At 35.6% G+C, this 12,688-nt stretch overlaps 1 non-coding gene across 1 annotated transcript; it reads right to left on the reverse strand.

Annotated features, from left to right (window-relative positions):
- Positions 1–5,277: 5,277 nt before the first annotated feature.
- Positions 5,278–5,359, reverse strand: Trnal-aag (transfer RNA leucine (anticodon AAG)). Its single transcript has one exon. It is a non-coding gene; the product is annotated as a tRNA-Leu (tRNA).
- Positions 5,360–12,688: the final 7,329 nt, after the last annotated feature.

Here is a 12,688-nt window from a genome sequence, read left to right on the forward strand (position 1 = left end):
AGATGGATGACCTCAGAGGTCAGGAGGCCACTACATGGAACCTCAATCGGAGCCAGGAAGAGAGGAAATGGCGCGGTGTCCGGTCCCCTTGCTATGTGGAAGAATTTCTGAGGCGTTTATTTTTTTGCGGTTGTTTAGATCCTGTTTTTGGAGGCACTATGTTTTTCGGCAATATAGTGTAAGGTTAGTTTAGCTAGAAGTGGCCTTTATTTTTTGGCATATTTTTTCTGTGTTAACTAAACATATAATGCTAGTTTTTTAGTACAGACTTTCGAAGTTTTTAGAAGATGTGAGGCGATTTCACTTTATATTAGTAACTTGCTATTGTAACAAGAGCTGAGAATTTAGTGACCATATCAATTTGTCTGTAGTCTATCTTCATTAAACAAATTCAAACTCTGAAATACTTTCAAATACTGTCTTAGATTCAGTTATCTTTAACAGAAAATTTAATAACTAAAGAACCCCATTATTATATCACCAAAGCTCATTCATTCACCAATAAACCTGTACACAGTCTTGAAAAAAAAACTGTCCGACGACCCAGAAAACAAGCTGAATGTAAAATGCACGATCACAATAGGGAGCATCTTATACAAACTCCTACTATAGTAAGTGACGCGTTAACCAAGGGCCCTTCAGTCCAGAAACTGGGCCACCGTTCTTGCAACAAGGGTTCACGGGTTCATGGCTGGGTCATGTAATACTGTGGACAGGCGCCAAGAATATTATACTTTTAAATATAAACGATCTTATTTGTTCCAGTATTTGTGTAGTTTGTTGAGAGAGTGGGGAGCATTGAATCAAGGGGTAGGTTGCAACAGGATTTTTTGTATATGTTTCTCGGTTTGTGTGGAATGCTTTGGTGATAATGATGACTGATGACAATGTAGATAGTACTGTCATTGGAGAATTAAGAAGCAACATACGTAATCGTATATTGAAACCTATGAACATAAGTTTTTATTACGATAAGAGCTGCTTTCAGCAGGCCCGAGAATAAGTAGTTTTTTTTTGTGAGAACTAAACGTGATATACCAATTTTGGAGGACTACATGCACACATAATAATATGTTAAAGAGACCTCGTCAATCTATGTAATAATTTTACTCATTAAGTACGCAAAATGCCAATAAAATATTCATCACATTAACTCAAACAAACAAACCCTAAACATGTTAATACACAACACAAACAAACCAAAATGATTTGCATCTAAACTCCAAACCGGATAACGATCAGCGATATTGACAAAACACAACAGTTATTAATTATAACGCAGTTATTGTTAATCACAAAAGTTCTGAAACACCCCCAAAACAGTTTGCAACCAAGATAAATACTGATTTATATCGGAAATCTCGACATGACAATCGAATTTATTACGCAGTTCTAACTTAATTGAAATTGAACAATATCAGGAGTATAGATTTAGGGCTACTGGAATGGGTTAGTCGTCAATTTGCAGGAATTTGAATGGCACAAAAGTGATTATTGCGACTTTAAAATTATTTTTTTACAAACGAATATAATTATAGAGTGGGCGAATCGAACTCCTCAGAAATGTGTAGTAGACAATACGCACAAACATTGTTTTTTGTTCAACAGTTGAACAGTCATGAGAACTGTATTTTGTTTTTGATTAAGTAGTCTCTACCGTGATTCTTAGATCCATATCCAATTTAACCAAAATCTTACTCTCTGTTCATCTGGTATCCATATTTGTTTTCTATAAAAGTGACTAGGTTACTTCTAGTTACAATGAGCTCCACAGACTGACCACATCATCGGCAACTTTCATGTGAAATAGTTAGTAATCAAAAGTTTCAGTTGTTTTTAAGACAATAAACTTCCATAAGAGACAATAAGAAATATTGATTAAGATAATGTAAATTATTCATTTAAGAAAATAAAAAAATATTATATTTTGTTCAGTTCTATAATCTTAAAAACATAACAAACATAATACACATTTGATATCACAAAAGATACCGCTTCCATTACAACGGTAACTTCTACATCCTTTTCTCTTAGAACTTCGCGTTATTTATGGAGTAAAGAAATACAAGCGTTTACCTCACAATACTAATGGGTTCTGTCTAAGGAGATGTATAACATCAAGTTATGATCTGAAGTTAAGTCAGAATTTGAGACGCTTGCAAGAGGTTCGTACTATTTATTCTCTTTGCAATGTATTATTAATTATTGCGTTGTATCATTAATTACTTAACATTAATTATTAGGTAGAAAACAAAACAACTAATCGACAGCTTTTTTTTAAAAAAAAAAGGTCGATTAGTTGAAATAAACATGTCTCATTGGTCTATGTTGCATTACTAGGATCTTCGAACAATGAATTCTGAAGTATTCATTTTTTCCTGTTGCCAGTGCTATTTATTCTAAGAGATTCGACGGGACCATGGCTTAATCAATCAGGGAGATATTGTTATGAATTAAATAGCCCGAAAGCAGAAAATAAATTCTTCCTTCTCAGTCACAATAAACACTCAATACATCTCTACAAATAAATACACCATCACTAAGTTCCCCCAGCCTAAGACCACACCGAAAAAACACACCCACAATTCCCCCAAAAATAAAACAGTCTACCACAGTGAAACCAACCACTAAGTCACAGGAAATGCCTGAAAACATCGTCGCGTACCACTAACCGCGCCGGATGTTACTGAATTAGCAGGTGAAATGGCCACTGAAAATTATTACCCTCTTACACACACGTGCAAATGAAAACAACGGAGTGAATTTTATTTTTCAGCTCCTGAAAAGCTTGTGGGTTCGCTCAAAAAGGTTGTAGTATATGAGCTCGCAAAATTCTTTAATAAAACTTAGAATACAGGAAATGTTTTATAAGAAAGATCAGATGAAGTTTCAGAAACTCCTTTCTTATGTGCTAGATCCCTAGAATACTATGTCTCTTACGTATAATTTAAAACTGCAATTTTTCCCCAATAATAATACAGTTTAACATGTAAACCATTTTGGCTTGAAACACTTTAAACAGAAGAAATATTGACCTCTGTTACCGCGTTTCCCGTATTTTGTGTTCTCCACCTAATGCAAACATTGTTGATAGAAATAGGCTGTTTTACATAGGTAGATTAAACCTATAGAAGATGTTCTGGAATTTGTATTAAAGGTTCTGACATTGTGAAACTAAAGATAGACTAGTAATAGGCGATTTATTATTTCCTTAATCCAATGTTAACTTACTGACTCGAAGGTGGTAGAACAATTCTTAATGGAAGTTGTTTTACAGCTGTTTTTCTAAGCCAACAGTAATTAATACTGAGATCCAGTTGCTAAGCGCTCCATTTTTTTGACCTCGCTTACAGATGAGGCGATTTGTTAGAAATCTCTTGTCTGAATTATACACCTTTTGGCTCAAGCTTTCTGGGTCATAAAAATCGGAACAGATTACGAGCAGACAATTTTGTTTCTAGTGTTACTTATTTTAAAAAGAAATGTTGCAGGTTTACTTTCAAGGTGGATTTTTTTATCATGATTGAATAGCCAGGTTTGTTCCAAGAATATGTTCTCCTAATATTCCACCGATATGTGGCACTGGTTTACCGGTCTTCTGGTCTACTTGGTCCAGCAAACAGTGCAAACAAATGTACCTGAACAAGCTTGGTGGAATCTCAAAACTTCATTAAAAGGACCACCAGCTCCCACCCATTATTACCCAATTCAACTATAAAGTCTTCTTCAAACTAAAAGCAATCGCAGCAACCTGTAGCCTGGTTAGCACCACCGAATTACCTCCAAACTACACGGAATATTTTCAAGCATAAATCTCAACAGGCCACATTTCGGCACGTAGGGTATCAGAGCTCTCCAACTGTTTCATGGAGAACAAAATGACTAGCGGAGGTGTCATAAAGGAAAATCTCCTGAGAAAGTAGCGCGACAAAATGCGAGTGTTCAAGGGACGAGGAACGTTTCTGTCTTCGCCTTGATACACCTTCTTTAGACCCGACCATTTTTTGTAATACCGAAAATCGTTGACTGATGCCCCAAAGAACTTAAAAGCCTCGTTAGTTCACTCGTAACTGATCGTATCGGTCATGGCCATGCCCATTTAGAAGGAGGCGCCTGACCTATCTGCCTTATGGCATCTCTGCTCTTCTTTCCTTACTCCATGGTGCTCTGCAACTGTTTACATACTATGTTTAAGCAGGATTACGTCAGTTGTGCACCAGGTGTAATGACCAAGTGATAATGCTGGAATTGTGTCAGCATCATGTTTGGTTTTGTCAACATTCCTTAGAGGTTGTGGTTGTAGCGCCTTAACCCTTAAAAGGCCTTAATTAGGTCTTAAAAGGATACACCATGCCCTTGATATTGTTTTTGTATTTACAGAGAAAAGGGTTGAAAAGAAATACCATGTGTCTAGTTTTCAAAAAGTTTTTTTAAAGGTTTTATCAATTTCAGTAGTTGAGTCAATTCATCATCATCATCTGCCGAGCTTTTTTACTTATAAAGTGACGTTTAATATTCCTTAAATATACTTTTATTTATTAGTCTGAAAGATTGCATGTTGGATGTATTTTAAACTTACCTACATGCAAACTTTGAAAGTATTTAACTTTCAGATCTTAGAATTATTTACTCGTTTTTCCCTTTTGAGAATTTCTTAGAATCCTGTATTTCTCAGAACAATGTTTGTAAGTTTCAGATAATGTGTTACCGTGAAAAATTGTGTGGCACGATGCGACACCAAACGTAATGGCTTGTTTGCATTGAATTTCTCGTCTTGTCTTCATCCTGTTTGATATTTGAATTCTTGTGTAAACGGTTGAAAATTCTTTGTAAAGAATACAAGTAGTATTAGCTTATTTCGTGAAAAGAAAATTCTAAGGTAGACGTTTAGGCAGAATATTGTAGGTATTTATTTTGTGAATAATAAGGGAGATGAGGCATTAAAACTTAGTTATTGAAATACCTAGGCTGGTCTTTAGAGACAAGTTTTAATCATTTATGCAACAACATTTAAAAAACCAGAGCTACCTTTAACAATTCTCTAGAAGTAAATCAGCATAGGGCTTATTTTTAACGATGGCAAAAATCATCATATGATCTCTCCTGCTGTGGGTAAGCAGCGGTGAGGGAGTGTCAGACTCTTACTGACTAAAAATCCATCGTGGTCCGTCGAAGGCCTTTTATGTACCAGCGCCGCGGTAACTCTTTCGAACAATCCCGCAGCCCCGGAATCAGCATAGGGCTGTAGTGATCAAATCAATTTACAACCAAAAGTAATGGCAGCGGTAAGATTCGAACCCACGCCTCCGAAGAGACTGGTGCCTTAAACCAGCGCCTTAGACCGCTCGGCCACGCTACCGATGCTTCCCTGATATCAAATGGCCGAACTGAAAATAGTGTTCACCTATTTAAAAAGAATAATGTCACAACATTTTTTATTGCAAGTTTATGCGTCTATTTTAATATCTGTCCGCAAGTCTCGTCACTAAGTCTTAATGACTTTGTAGAAAATTCTCTAAGATATTTTTTATCATTTAGTATATTTGAAATGTCTATTTCAATTTATGTTATTTTAAGTTGATTGTTTTAGTTAACGGGTAAATATTATTTTTGTGGTGATACTATCTGCATTTTCTGCACATCCATAACGATTTACGACTATGTAAATAGCATAATTTTAAATGCAGTTTTTCCCTTCTTACTAACCCTCCTTTATTACACTCAAAACCCAACCTGTTATTAAGCATACTTCTACATACTTTACGATCTATCAAAAACAAAAAAATGGCATTAAAATATGCTAAAGTCATCCGTCGTATTTTTTACAAAAATAAAAACAGGGGTCCAAATCTCTCTCAGGGGTGTGAAATCCGAATTACTTTTTCCCCCTTCACCCCATGTCGATTTCAAAAAATATGTCCCGAAAAACATTTGGTGTTTGATAGGCGTATTGTCAAATTTATTGCTATTGCTAGTCCGAACGTGATGTTTGTGCTAAAGTGAGTCAATTTTGGTCCTTTGGGTATATATTTTTGGTCCTTTTATACGAATATATGTTTGCACCAGGTGCTATATTATTTTGTGTGGTGTTAAATACTAAGCAGCAAAAATGACTAATAAGATACAGGTTTTATTCGCTCATTTTTTACTTAATTTTATTAATATTCCATATCGCCGAATTCTGATATCGTTTCGTTAAAAGTTAGTTTTTTCAATTTAGTTGTTGCCTTCCATCTACTGTCTACATATCATCATCAATCATGACTTCACTCTTTGATAATCACCTTCCAAGATAGGTATTAAAAACAAAAACCTTTTCTATAATTTTTGAACTTTCCACAAATTTTCTAAAACATAAACACTCGTTCGATACATACGTCACAAATGCAAATTCGTTCCCACGGCAAGTGTACCAAAAGTATCGGCATGTGCATTTTATGGGTGCACACCAATAACTTTGTAAAGTACATGGCTTTCTATGTTTTTATTAAAACCATCGATCTTTATTATGATGTTATGAAAAACAGCATCTGTAGTATCAAATTCGTATTATTTTTGAAGCATTGCATTTGTTTTTCTATTGTTTTTAACCCTCCGTATAAAAAAGCCAGTATTGTGTTGTTGTATGTATAACAATGTAATGACCAATATTATGTATTTCTGCATTGATGATTTTAATAGATATTATCAATCACATAACATCTTTGACAGTCGTTACGGGTAGTCAGAAGCCAGTAAGTTTGATAACCAGTATTACTAAAGGTATTGGGTTGCCCGGTAAACCGGGTTGAGGAGGCAGTCACACCTGGTAAAACACTGGTACTCTGCTGCATCCGGTTAGACTGGAAGCCTACCCCACCATATTTGGGAAGAGGCTCGGGAGATGAAAACATACACAACACTTCATAAAAATATTTCTTGAACAAGGCAGGTATGCTACATTTTTATTTAACGAATCCTTATTAATTATAATTGCATCATTAACCAACACTTCTAACAAGGCTTACAGTTACCTGAATTTATAAACATAATGCATAATGTAGAACTACAGTACGACCACGGGATATCGAGTTACCAAAGCAGCAACATTTTAGGTGCACTACCTAAAATTTCGAACCGAGTATTTCAAACTAAAGGGATTCGGTGGAAATGCAAAATCCCGACCATTTTCTAAACAGTGCCTCTGCGTCTGGACTGGTTTGTCCCCTACTAATAATGGTACCTTTATTTATTCGTATTTCATTATTTTTCTTATACATAATATGCTTGAAAAATGTTCTACGATAGTGGTAACCGCCACATTAGATATTTTTAATACCTACCTGGATACTATCATCTTTATAAATGTTCTTTTAAACCCCTTTAAAAAGATTCCCAATTTGTTTTCTTTTCACCTCTAAAAATTGCAACTTCAACAAAAAAACATGAAGAATAAAGAGATAGTGAATTATACCGGACAGTGGTCTGATGATGAAAGATGTCTGCACACACTTTGTATCTTGATTCAAAACCCATTCACAGTACGAATCGTACCCCACAAGCAACCACTTCACCTAATGAGAATTCATTTAGAATGACCAACGCTTATCCAAATAAAATCTCATCTGACATCTACTATGTACCCTTAGAATACCCACAAACTGAAGACTAAATAGTCGGCCGATAGTTGACCTGATAGTAGGCATTTTTTTTTCAAAGAAATTCTTAATTCCAATCAATGTCTGCAATCAGATCATTGTAATGTGCGTACTACATCATCTCCATACTGATTTATGAGTCTACAAACTGTCGGCCAACTAAAAGTTTGCAGTTTACGAGTACTCTTAGTAGGACCCTGTCCGGTCCATACATAGAGGCCACTTTTCTGTTCTTTGTTTCCTATTCAATATTCTGTTTACCCCGTTTTTGTAACGGACACACTCATAAGTTGGTTGGCGCTGGTTCAGAGCTCGGAAACAAGTGATATGCCAAAAGTGATTTTTTGCTGACAGCTATATTGAGAGATGCTTTCATGAAGTTGTTTCGAAGTGTCTTTTAGTATGTCTGAGTGGACTATCGGGTGACTTCTGGGCTTGCAAAAATTGGCCTTTGGCTATTTTGAACGAGGAGAGACGAAATCAATGATGGTGATGCAATCAATTTACAATTTGCAGTCAATGTACTGTTTATCGGCCTGTGTGATAATATCATTTTTAATGGTGGTTTTTAAATATATTTTTCTTGAAAAAAAAAAAATTCATAGACTCATAAATAGATTCTCTCGAAATCGGCAACTAGTTTTTTGGGTCTGGAAAAGACAAAATCTAACTTATATGCCGTAAATAAAAATATCGTTCTGAATTCTTCAGTCCTAGACCAGTGCTCTCATGTCCAGTTGATGGGAACTTTTGTTAGTTGCACTTGAAGCGAGCCACTTTCACTGTAGCGAAATGAAAAGCCCTAGTTTATTGGAGACCCTTTTATTTGCTTTCCATTTTGAGTCTACCTGCATTTTCAAATGTGGTCCTTCGGTCTTAAAATAGGACCATTAATGGTCCTTATTTGTATATTTAGCCAGACATATGTATCTATTATTGTCGGTATACTTAGTTTTAGTATATATTTTTAGGTTAAGGCTCTTTTTGAGTCTTCAATTTAGGTTACATTTTTACAAATTACTCCCCAGCAGATGCCATTTTGATTCTGTAAAAGATAATCACTCAAGCTAAAAGCACTAAAAGACAAGTATTTCTGCAAATCAGAAAACTCGTTAAAAAGCAATGTTCCAAGCCTTAAGTATTTCAAAGCAAGACAAACTTCATAAAGCGAAATATGTGAGAGCGTCATCGCTCAGTTGCGGAGTTTTGCAGCGAATATTAGGGTGCGTCTACACGGTGCAAGTAGCTTGCGCGTATTGACTACCTCGATGGCGCAATGGTCACCATGCTGGACTGATAAAGCTGAGGTCCCGGGTTCTATTCTCGGTTCAGTCGACATTTATGTGATGAGCATGCTTGTTGGCTGTGGTCTGGGTGTTATGATAAGTCATCATCCTCCGAGCCTTTTTCCATAACATTTTGGGGTTGGCTTCCAGTCTAACCGGATTCAGCTGAGTACCAGTGCTTTACAAGAAGCGACTGCCTATCTGACCTCCTCAACCCAATTACCCGGGCAACCCGATACTTCTTAGTTAGACTGGCCTCAAAATTTCTGGCTTCTGACTACCCGTAGCGACTGCCAAGGATGATCAATGACAGCCGGGACCTACAGTTTAACGTGTCATCCAAAACACAGTCAATGGTGTCAAAGATATACTTAGAAAGTACATACAAACTTAAAAAAGTTTCATTGGTACTTGTCTGACCTGGGATCGAACCCGCTAGGCCAACACGACTTATGTTATGATAAGTACTTATAAATATGTAGTTATATGTAGTTTATCAGTTGTGGTAGCACCCATAATACAAGTTAATTAATAACTTATCATGGGACTAACCGACCGTGTGTGAAAAGGCGTCCCGACATTATTTATTTATCTATATTGAGGCACATGCGCAGGTCACATGCATTTTAAAAACATATGCGGATCTAGAGCATGTACCTAAGCAGGAGTACCCGCGTGTTCTGTAGCGTGCGCGCGGGTCTTTGGGCATGTTAACTTGCTCCAGCTAATCGCACCGTGTAGACGCACCCTTAGAGATACTTCACAAGAGCGGAGTCGCGCGTCTTAAAATATTTAGACTGCCGAATATTTAAAGGTGTTTGCTGTTTATTTTGGATTTTGGTATCCGGAATATGATAACTGTTTAATGTTTTACACATGAGCGGTATTTGGTTTTGTGTTAACGTATAATTAAGTTACTCATTATTATATACTCTCTATTAGATAGGTATTTCATTTTTGTTTTTTTTTTAATTTAAGAAATAATTAAAGTATTTAAGATTAAGGGAGGTCCTATCGCTACGAGCAATTTTTTCCAGATAACCCTTGGACGAATTGAGACGAGAAAAAAAAAGACAATTCAAATATGTATTCCAAGACGGGTTTTTTTTTTAATATAATTCTTTGTCTTACTCGTTTTCTTTATGATAAAGAAAGTGTGATAATATGTAAAATTAGTTTTCATTTAAGAATAAATATAGAAAGAAAGACAAATAATATTATATCGCTGCGTATGTCTGAAACATCTAAATGGAGAACGCCTTTCTGTTCCAACCACGTAAATGGAAAAACTTTGATTGTGACATATTTTTTTGTCAGCCTATGAATTGGACATTTTTATTTTTAGTTACCTTACCTATGGAGTTTGTTGTTGGTTTGTTTTTAATTTATACTTTTTGAAGCTTTCATTTGTATTGCTTTTTTGTTTTTAAAATCTCTTTATTAGTAGCAATTTCTACTTGGAATATCTTTTTTCACACTCAAACTCAAAAACATTTATTCAGACCCCCACAACGACAGCCTCCTTATGTAATTTTTATTAGTACTTTGTATGTAATTTCTAAGTATATCTTAAACTGTAGGTCCCGGTTGTCATTGAACATCCTTGGCAGTCGTTAGGGGTACTCAGAAGCCAGTAATTCTGACACCAGTCTAACAGAGGGGTATCGGGTTGCCCGGGTAACTGGGTTGAGGAGGTCAGATAGGCAGTCGCTTCTTGTAAAGCACTGGTACTCAGCTGAATCCGGTTAGATTGGAAGCCGACCCTAACATAGTTGTGAAAAAACCTCGGAGGATGATGATGTAATACACTTATTAACATGAGTATTTGTTTTTAATTTACCACTGTTGGAGAAAATAATATTAAATATCAACACTGGAAGCCGACTCCAACATAGTTGGGAAAAGGCCCGGAGGATGATGATGATGATCAACACAGGCAAAAAAAATCTCAAACACGCAAAAAATGCGAAAAAAACTGACTGACAGAAAATATACAGCAAAAAAAAATCTAAATGTATGACAAATAATGTTCGAATGACACAGAGGCTTTGACATATCCCAGCCTTTGATGCACTGGTACTAATTGGAGCCTGAGCGTGTCCAATATCCCGTTGTTTGCACTAAAATGTGACGAATTTCGATTCGCAAATAAAATGCGTTTTTTGGGAGCTGACGTTGCGAAGTAAGCATTTGGTTAAAAATTGATGTAGTGCAAAATCAAGGTTAGAAATTTGGATATGATGTTGACGTTGGGAACTACGTAAGTTGAGTTTAAAATCAAAGTATGTAAAATCAAGGTTAGAAATGTCGATATAATTATGATGTTTTAATAGAAATCGAAAGGACGATTTTTTAAATATTGAATTATAAAAATAAAAGTTATACACATATTTACATGACGTAAAATAAAATTAATGAAGTCAAAGTAAGACATTAAATTGTATTAAATGAATTATTTTTTTAGTTTGGACGCTTATTTTTTTAAGTTTTTGGACCCTGCTAACAATCTTCCTATTTTGATATAACGGCCCCAAAAAAATCTGCATATTTTTTATTAAAAATAGTGCTTCCCCAAATGTTCTCCAATTAATTTCCCCGCAATACTTCTTAACACCACTAATTCATCATACTCTCCCCAAGAGGTATGCTAATTTTCCGTCTAGGGAGAGATTTTTCATTTTATTACTTAAATATATTTCAGCCCGAATGGGCGCCCCTTAATTGCATTGGAGCCGTAGATCGGCTATAATTTCCTAAAGCAAGATCTATTGCACAAAGGTAGGAAAGTGAATTTTAGAGTCGCGAAAATATTCGCCACTTTTTTACAAAAAAAATAAGAAAAAAGTTGTAAAAAAAATTCAATTTTTACGTTTGTTAAGGATGATCGTGATGTTCCAAAAAAATATCCCTGTATAAAAAATAAAAATTAAATCACTCAAATTTTTTCACCCTGTTCCGAACAGCTTAACTTTTTTTTCACCCAACAAAGTAACATGTCCTTTGCACATCATATCCAAAAAGCAATCAAAACTTCGTACAGAGCTACAAACCGCACAGAGGGTACTCTCTCTTTGTTTGAAGACTAATTACCTACGCTCTGATTGAGCACGGACCTGTCCCTATTGTTGTAATTTGTTTAGGGCAAGGAGAACAAAATGACTAGCGGAGGTGCCATAACGGAAAATCTCCTAAAAGTAGAGCGACAAATGCGGGTGAGCGGGGGACGAGGAACGTTACTGTTTTTGTCGATATACGCCCTATTTGGACCTGACCATTTTCTGCAATTCCAAAAATCATTGACAGATGTCACAAAGAACCTAAAAGCCTCGTTAGTTCACTGGTAACTGATAATTTTGGTAATACCTAATACCTTACGAATTTGAGCTAAAAGAAGGGACCAACCTTACTGCATTACGGTGTCTCCGCTTATCTTTTCTTACTCTTAATCTAGGGCTAAAGAAATTAGTCCTTTGTGGATGTTTGTGTCTATGGTGTCATGGAGGGGAGTTATTGAAGCGAAACTTTGTGTGATTGAATTGTAAGTTAGTACCTAGTTTTGAATTTGGTTAAGTGCATTTATGTGTTTTGTCCCAGACTTGTCAAGTATCTCTTACTGAAGTTACAATGTTATGATGAACTTCTTGCAACTTTGATACCAATATCTTAACCAATGTTGAGACTGCCTTTTACTCAATACTCAATTCGTTATTGGGATTCTATGTGTTATTGTACAGAGGACATTATTATTATTTAATACTCTTCCAT

The sequence above is a fragment of the Helicoverpa armigera genome, chromosome 20 (genome assembly GCF_030705265.1).
Source record: "Helicoverpa armigera isolate CAAS_96S chromosome 20, ASM3070526v1, whole genome shotgun sequence".
Lineage (NCBI taxonomy): Eukaryota > Metazoa > Arthropoda > Insecta > Lepidoptera > Noctuidae > Helicoverpa > Helicoverpa armigera.